This window comes from Somniosus microcephalus, chromosome 31 (assembly GCF_052327205.1).
Source record: "Somniosus microcephalus isolate GS21.2 chromosome 31, FLI_Smic_1.0, whole genome shotgun sequence".
In the NCBI taxonomy this organism is placed as follows: domain Eukaryota; kingdom Metazoa; phylum Chordata; class Chondrichthyes; order Squaliformes; family Somniosidae; genus Somniosus; species Somniosus microcephalus.
The window spans coordinates 3,384,176-3,392,402 of record NC_141017.1 but is presented as its reverse complement, the minus strand read 5'-3'; the positions used below and the strand labels follow the sequence as shown (position 1 = coordinate 3,392,402).

The 8,227-nt window shown below is 55.2% G+C and overlaps 1 protein-coding gene across 1 annotated transcript in view; it reads left to right on the top strand.

The window, feature by feature from the left end:
- Window positions 1-449: 449 nt before the first annotated feature.
- The window catches only part of LOC147097540 (volume-regulated anion channel subunit LRRC8D-like), a 38,400-nt gene continuing 30,622 nt past the window's right edge, over window positions 450-8,227 (top strand). The window contains exon 1 of the mRNA XM_085971472.1: window positions 450-707. The gene's annotated coding sequence lies outside the window, so the exon portion shown is untranslated. The remainder of the gene's footprint in view (window positions 708-8,227) is intronic.

Here is an 8,227-nt window from a genome sequence, read left to right as displayed (position 1 = left end):
ACAAGAGCCCCCACAACAAGAGCCCCCATTACAGAGCTCCCACAACAAGAGCCCCCACAACAAGAGCCCCCATTACAGAGCTCCCACAGCAAGAGCCCCCATTACAGAGCCCCCACAGCAAGAGCCCCCACAGCAAGAGCCCCCATTACAGAGCTCCGACAACAAGAGCCCCCATTACAGAGCCCCCACAACAAGAGCCCCCATTACAGAGCTCCGACAACAAGAGCCCCCATTACAGAGCTCCCACAACAAGAGCCCCCACAAAAAGAGCCCCCATTACAGAGCTCCCACAACAAGAGCCCCCCCATTACAGAGCCCCCACAACAAGAGCCCCCACAACAAGAGCCCCCATTACAGAGCCCCCACAACAAGAGCCCCCATTACAGAGCCCCCACAGCAAGAGCCCCCCCATTACAGAGCTCATTCATTTCTTTAAAGTATTTGTAGCAAACTGCCTGCCCACTTAGACATGAGCTTTTCTCACTGTCATCAGCCTGGTTGGCTGCCCCTCCCCCAGCCCAGCTTGGCTTCCTGTTCCAGAAGCCTGCCCCTCCCCTTTTCTTTACTGGGCATGAGCAAGATTCATTACTAAGACATGCCACAAACAGGCTGCCTTCCTGTACTCTGAGCAACAGGCCACAATGCAGCCTGCTCCCCAAGCCAAGGCCTCAGCCATCAGCACACGGCAGTGGACAAGACAACTCCAGGTATAGAAGGGCAGCCCTTGCGAGCAGCGGGGGTTGGGAGGGCCAGTGTAGTGGCTGGAGTGAAGGGTTAGTCAGTGAGGAGCAGGGGTTTTGGGTCTGGGTGTAAGGGATGGAGTCAGTGCCCACTGGCCCCTGGGTGTGACCGACTGCACTGCCCCAGTCACAGTGTGTAGGAAGGCCAGCCATTGGTCAACCCACGAACACAAATTGCCTGTGCCTGTACCTCCTGCAATTTAACCCACAGCCCCAGGAATGGATCGTCCAGCTCACGAAGAGGGACAACGCGTCGCCAGCAGTGGCTCAGTGGTCGCACTCCCCCCTCCGAGCCCCGCTCCCCCCTCCGAGCCCCGCTCCCACCCTCCGAGCCCCGCTCCCCCCTCCGAGCCCCGCTCCCACCCTCCGAGCCCCGCTCCCACCCTCCGAGCCCCGCTCCCACCCTCCGAGCCCCGCTCCCACCCTCCGAGCCCCGCTCCCACCCTCCGAGCCCCGCTCCCCTCTCCCCTCTGAGTAGAGACTTGAGCACAAAATCTAGGCCGACACTGCAGTGCAGTACTGAGGGAGTGCTGCACTGTCGGAGGTGCCGTCTTTCGGATGAGACATTAAAGCGAGGTCCCGTCTGCTCTCTCAGATGGACGTAAAAGATCCCATGGCACTATTGGAAGAAGAGAAGGGGAGTAATCCCCGGTGTCCTGGGCAATATTTATCCCTCAACCAACATTATTAAAGCAGATTATCTGGTCAGTATCACATTGCTGTCTGTGGGATCTTGCTGTGTGCAAATTGGCTGCTGCGTTTCCCACATTACAACAGTGACTACACACCAGAAAACTTCATTGGCTGTAAAGCGCTTTGGGACGTCCTGCAGTTGTGAAAGGCGCTATAGAAATGCAAGTCTGTCTTTCTGTGGGATGAATGTGTGCCCAGCCTCACCCCCACTCTCAACGAGAATCCCAAACCTTCCCCTAGTGGCTAAACATCCTGTCAATCCGGTCAGCCTCCCTGTCAATGGGGCAGAGCTGAAGCTGAGAAGAGCTGAGCTGAGATTTAAGCCGGGGGATGGGGAGGCTGATGAGCTGGTCTGAATGGATTGTGACTGAGGAGAGTGTCGGAGATGGGACAGGTTTGGAGAATCTGCAAGCCAGGAAGTGAATGGTAGAGCGGGTAAACCCATGGCCCTGGGACTCTGCCGGGTCCTGTGGGGAATGGCAATCTCACACTGCTCGGGAAGGGCTGGTCCTTGCACGGTTCAGGCCTGATGTTGGGGTACAGTTTGGGGACCGCTCTTGACTGAGAATTGTTCCCTTTAACAGGCTGTCTGTCTGTTTCTGTCCATTTCCCCTCTGTTGGACTGTGGGTGCTGGTGTCACTAGGGGCGACTCACTGTGGAGAACGGGATGAAACCGAATGACTTCACACGATGTAAACGGAGCAGTTGGTTACTAGCCTGATAATCCCAGAGTAGCACACTGTCACCGGAACACTGGAACAGGGGTATGAGGAAAGAGTTGGGGAGTGGGACTAATTGGCTATTTCTTTCCAGATCATAACTCGCTGCGTAAAAAACATTTCTCCTAATTTCTCCCCTGAATTTTTTGCCAATTACCTTAAATCTGTGCCTTCTGGTTATCGAACCTCCTGTCAGGAGAAACCGTTTCTCTTTATTTACTCTTTAAACCCTTCATGATTTTAAGCACCTCTATCAAATCTCCTCTTAGCCTTCTCTGCTCCAAGGGGAGCAACCCCAGCTTCTCCAGTCTCTCCACGTAACTGTAATCCCTCATCTCTGAAACCATTCTGGTAAATCTCTTCCGCACCCTCTCCAAAGCCTTCACGTCCTTCCTACAGTGCGGTGCTTTGTGGTACCTGCTGTACATGGTCCATGTCTCTGAGGCATACAGCAGGGCGGGCATCACTGCTGCTCTGTAGACCATGAGCTTAGTGCCGGGTTTGAGGTCCTGGTCTTCAAACACTCTCTTCCTCAGGCGACCGAAGGCGGCACTGGCACACTGAAGGCGGTGTTGGACTTCGTCGTCGACGTCTGCCCTTGTTGACAGTAGGCTCCCTAGGTATGGAAAGTAGTCCACGTTGTCCAAGGCCTTGTCGTGGGTTTTGATAATCTGGGGGGCAGTACTGTGTGGCGGGGGCAGGTTGGTAGAGGACGGATGTCTTACGGATGTTTAGTGTATGGCCCATGCTCTCGTACGCTTCGGTGAAGGTGTTAACGATGGTTTGGAGTTCGACCTCCGAGTGAGCACATGGACCATGTACAGCAGGCACCTCAAAGCATTGGAGAGGTACCACCAACGCTGCCTCTGCAAGATCCTGCAAATCCATTGGCAGGATAGGTGCACCAACGTCAGTGTTCTCGCTCAGGCCAACTTCCCCAGCATTGAAGCTTTGACCATGCTCGATCAGCTCCGATGGATGGGTCACATTGTCCGCATGCCCGATACGAGACTCCCAAAACAAGCGCTCTACTCGGAGCTCCGACACGGCAAGAGAGCCCCAGGTGGGCAGAGGAAACGCTTCAAGGACACCCTCAAAGCCTCCTTGAAAAAGTGCAACATCCCCACCGACACCTGGGAATCCCTGGCCCAAGACCGCACAAAGTGGAGGAGAAGCATCCGGGAAGGCGCCGAACACCTCGAGTCTCTTCGCCGGGAGCAAGCGGAAGCCAAGCGCAAGGAGCGCAAGGAGTGCACGTCAACCCAAGCACCCTACCCACCCGCCCCTTCAACCACCGTCTGCCTCACCTGTGACAGAGACTGTAGGTCCCGCATCGGACTCATCAGTCACCTGAGAACTCATTCTTAATGTGGAATCAAGTCATCCTCGGCTCCGAGGGACTGCCTAAGAAGAAGACAGAGTGGTGCCCAGAATTGTACCCAATACTCCAGCTGGGGCCGGACTAGTGTTTATATTGGTTTAGTGTAACTTCCTGCCTTTTGCACTCTCTGCCTCTATTTATAAAGTCCAGGATCCCATATTAACTGCTTTGTTAACCTGTCCTGTCACCTTCAAAGATTTGTGCACAAACACCCCCAGGTCTCTCTGTTCTCGCATTCTTTAAAATTGTACCATTTAGCTTGTATTGTCTCTCCTCATTCTTCCTACCAAAATGTATCACCTCACACTTTACTGTGTTGAATTTCACCTGCCGTGTGTTCGTCTATTCCACCAGCCTGTCCACATCCTCCTGAAGTCTATTACTATCTTCCTCAGTTCCAAGTTTTGTGTCATCTGCAAATTTTGAAATTGTGCCCTGTACCCCCAAGTCCAAGTCATTAATGTGTATCAAAGACAGCAGTGGCCCTAGTACTGAACCCTGGGGAACTCCACAGTATACCTCCCTCCATCCCCCAGTACTGAACCCTGGGGAACTCCACATTATACCTCCCTCCATCCCCCAGTACTGAACCCTGGGGAACTCCACAGTATACCTCCCTCCATCCCCTAGTACTGAACCCTGGGGAACTCCACAGTATACCTCCCTCCACCCCCTAGTACTGAACCCTGGGGAACTCCACAGTATACCTCCCTCCATCCCCCAGCACTGAACCCTGGGGAACACCACAGTATACCTCCCTCCATCCCCCAGTACTGAACCCTGGGGAACACCACAGTATACCTCCCTCCATCCCCCAGTACTGAACCCTGGGGAACTCCACAGTATACCTCCCTCCATCCCCCAGCACTGAACCCTGGGGAACACCACAGTATACCTCCCTCCATCCCCTAGTACTGAACCCTGGGGAACTCCACAGTATACCTCCCTCCATCCCCCAGCACTGAACCCTGGGGAACACCACAGTATACCTCCCTCCATCCCCTAGTACTGAACCCTGGGGAACTCCACAGTATACCTCCCTCCATCCCCTAGTACTGAACCCTGGGGAACTCCACAGTATACCTCCCTCCATCCCCTAGTACTGAACCCTGGGGAACTCCACAGTATACCTCCCTCCATCCCCCAGCACTGAACCCTGGGGAACACCACAGTATACCTCCCTCCATCCCCTAGTACTGAACCCTGGGGAACTCCACAGTATACCTCCCTCCATCCCCTAGTACTGAACCCTGGGGAACACCACAGTATACCTCCCTCCACCCCCTAGTACTGAACCCTGGGGAACTCCACAGTATACCTCCCTCCATCCCCTAGTACTGAACCCTGGGGAACTCCACAGTATACCTCCCTCCATCCCCGAGTACTGAACCCTGGGGAACTCCACAGTATACCTCCCTCCATCCCCTAGTACTGAACCCTGGGGAACTCCACAGTATACCTCCCTCCATCCCCTAGTACTGAACCCTGGGGAACTCCACAGTATACCTCCCTCCATCCCCTAGTACTGAACCCTGGGGAACTCCACAGTATACCTCCCTCCATCCCCCAGTACTGAACCCTGGGGAACACCACAGTATACCTCCCTCCATCCCCCAGTACTGAACCCTGGGGAACTCCACAGTATACCTCCCTCCATCCCCTAGTACTGAACCCTGGGGAACACCACAGTATACCTCCCTCCATCCCCTAGTACTGAACCCTGGGGAACACCACAGTATACCTCCCTCCATCCCCTAGTACTGAACCCTGGGGAACTCCACAGTATACCTCCCTCCATCCCCTAGTACTGAACCCTGGGGAACTCCACAGTATACCTCCCTCCATCCCCTAGTACTGAACCCTGGGGAACACCACAGTATACCTCCCTCCATCCCCCAGTACTGAACCCTGGGGAACTCCACAGTATACCTCCCTCCATCCCCCAGCACTGAACCCTGGGGAACACCACAGTATACCTCCCTCCATCCCCTAGTACTGAACCCTGGGGAACTCCACAGTATACCTCCCTCCATCCCCTAGTACTGAACCCTGGGGAACTCCACAGTATACCTCCCTCCATCCCCTAGTACTGAACCCTGGGGAACACCACAGTATACCTCCCTCCATCCCCTAGTACTGAACCCTGGGGAACTCCACAGTATACCTCCCTCCACCTCCTAGTACTGAACCCTGGGGAACTCCACAGTATACCTCCCTCCATCCCCTAGTACTGAACCCTGGGGAACTCCACAGTATACCTCCCTCCACCTCCTAGTACTGAACCCTGGGGAACTCCACAGTATACCTCCCTCCATCCCCTAGTACTGAACCCTGGGGAACACCACAGTATACCTCCCTCCATCCCCTAGTACTGAACCCTGGGGAACACCACAGTATACCTCCCTCCATCCCCCAGTACTGAACCCGGGGAACTCCACAGTATACCTCCCTCCACCCCCTAGTACTGAACCCTGGGGAACTCCACAGTATACCTCCCTCCATCCCCCAGTACTGAACCCTGGGGAACTCCACAGTATACCTCCCTCCATCCCCCAGTACTGAACCCTGGGGAACTCCACAGTATACCTCCCTCCATCCCCTAGTACTGAACCCTGGGGAACTCCACAGTATACCTCCCTCCATCCCCCAGTACTGAACCCTGGGGAACTCCACAGTATACCTCCCTCCATCCCCCAGTACTGAACCCTGGGGAACTCCACAGTATACCTCCCTCCATCCCCCAGTACTGAACCCTGGGGAACTCCACAGTATACCTCCCTCCATCCCCCAGTACTGAACCCTGGGGAACTCCACAGTATACCTCCCTCCACCCCCCTAGTACTGAACCCTGGGGAACACCACAGTATACCTCCCTCCATCCCCCAGTACTGAACCCTGGGGAACTCCACAGTATACCTCCCTCCATCCCCCAGTACTGAACCCTGGGGAACTCCACAGTATACCTCCCTCCATCCCCTAGTACTGAACCCTGGGGAACTCCACAGTATACCTCCCTCCACCCCCTAGTACTGAACCCTGGAGAACACCACAGTATACCTCCCTCCATCCCCTAGTACTGAACCCTGGGGAACACCACAGTATACCTCCCTCCACCTCCTAGTACTGAACCCTGGGGAACACCACAGTATACCTCCCTCCACCCCCTAGTACTGAACCCTGGGGAACACCACAGTATACCTCCCTCCACCTCCGAGTACTGAACCCTGGGGAACACCACAGTATACCTCCCTCCACCCCCTAGTACTGAACCCTGGGGAACACCACAGTATACCTCCCTCCATCCCCTAGTACTGAACCCTGGGGAACTCTACAGTATACCTCCCTCCACCCCCTAGTACTGAACCCTGGGGAACACCACAGTATACCTCCCTCCATCCCCTAGTACTGAACCCTGGGGAACACCACAGTATACCTCCCTCCATCCCCTAGTACTGAACCCTGGGGAACTCCACAGTATACCTCCCTCCACCCCCTAGTACTGAACCCTGGGGAACACCACAGTATACCTCCCTCCATCCCCTAGTACTGAACCCTGGGGAACTCCACAGTATACCTCCCTCCATCCCCTAGTACTGAACCCTGGGGAACACCACAGTATACCTCCCTCCATCCCCTAGTACTGAACCCTGGGGAACTCCACAGTATACCTCCCTCCATCCCCTAGTACTGAACCCTGGGGAACACCACAGTATACCTCCCTCCATCCCCTAGTACTGAACCCTGGGGAACACCACAGTATGCCTCCCTCCACCCCCTAGTACTGAACCCTGGAGAACACCACAGTATACCTCCCTCCACCTCCCAGTACTGAACCCTGGGGAACACCACAGTATACCTCCCTCCACCCACTAGTACTGAACCCTGGGGAACACCACAGTATACCTCCCTCCACCCCCTAGTACTGAACCCTGGAGAACACCACAGTATACCTCCCTCCATCCCCTAGTACTGAACCCTGGGGAACTCCACAGTATACCTCCCTCCATCCCCTAGTACTGAACCCTGGGGAACACCACAGTATGCCTCCCTCCACCCCCTAGTACTGAACCCTGGGGAACTCCACAGTATACCTCCCTCCACCTCCTAGTACTGAACCCTGGGGAACACCACAGTATACCTCCCTCCATCCCCTAGTACTGAACCCTGGGGAACACCACAGTATACCTCCCTCCACCTCCTAGTACTGAACCCTGGGGAACACCACAGTATATCTCCCTCCATCCCCTAGTACTGAACCCTGGGGAACACCACAGTATACCTCCCTCCACCCCCTAGTACTGAACCCTGGGGAACACCACAGTATGCCTCCCTCCACCCCCTAGTACTGAACCCTGGGGAACTCCACAGTATACCTCCCTCCATCCCCTAGTACTGAACCCTGGGGAACACCACAGTATGCCTCCCTCCACCCCCTAGTACTGAACCCTGGGGAACTCCACAGTATACCTCCCTCCATCCCCTAGTACTGAACCCTGGGGAACACCACAGTATACCTCCCTCCACCCCCTAGTACTGAACCCTGGAGAACACCACAGTATACCTCCCTCCACCTCCTAGTACTGAACCCTGGGGAACACCACAGTATACCTCCCTCCATCCCCTAGTACTGAACCCTGGGGAACTCCACAGTATACCTCCCTCCATCCCCTAGTACTGAACCCTGGGGAACACC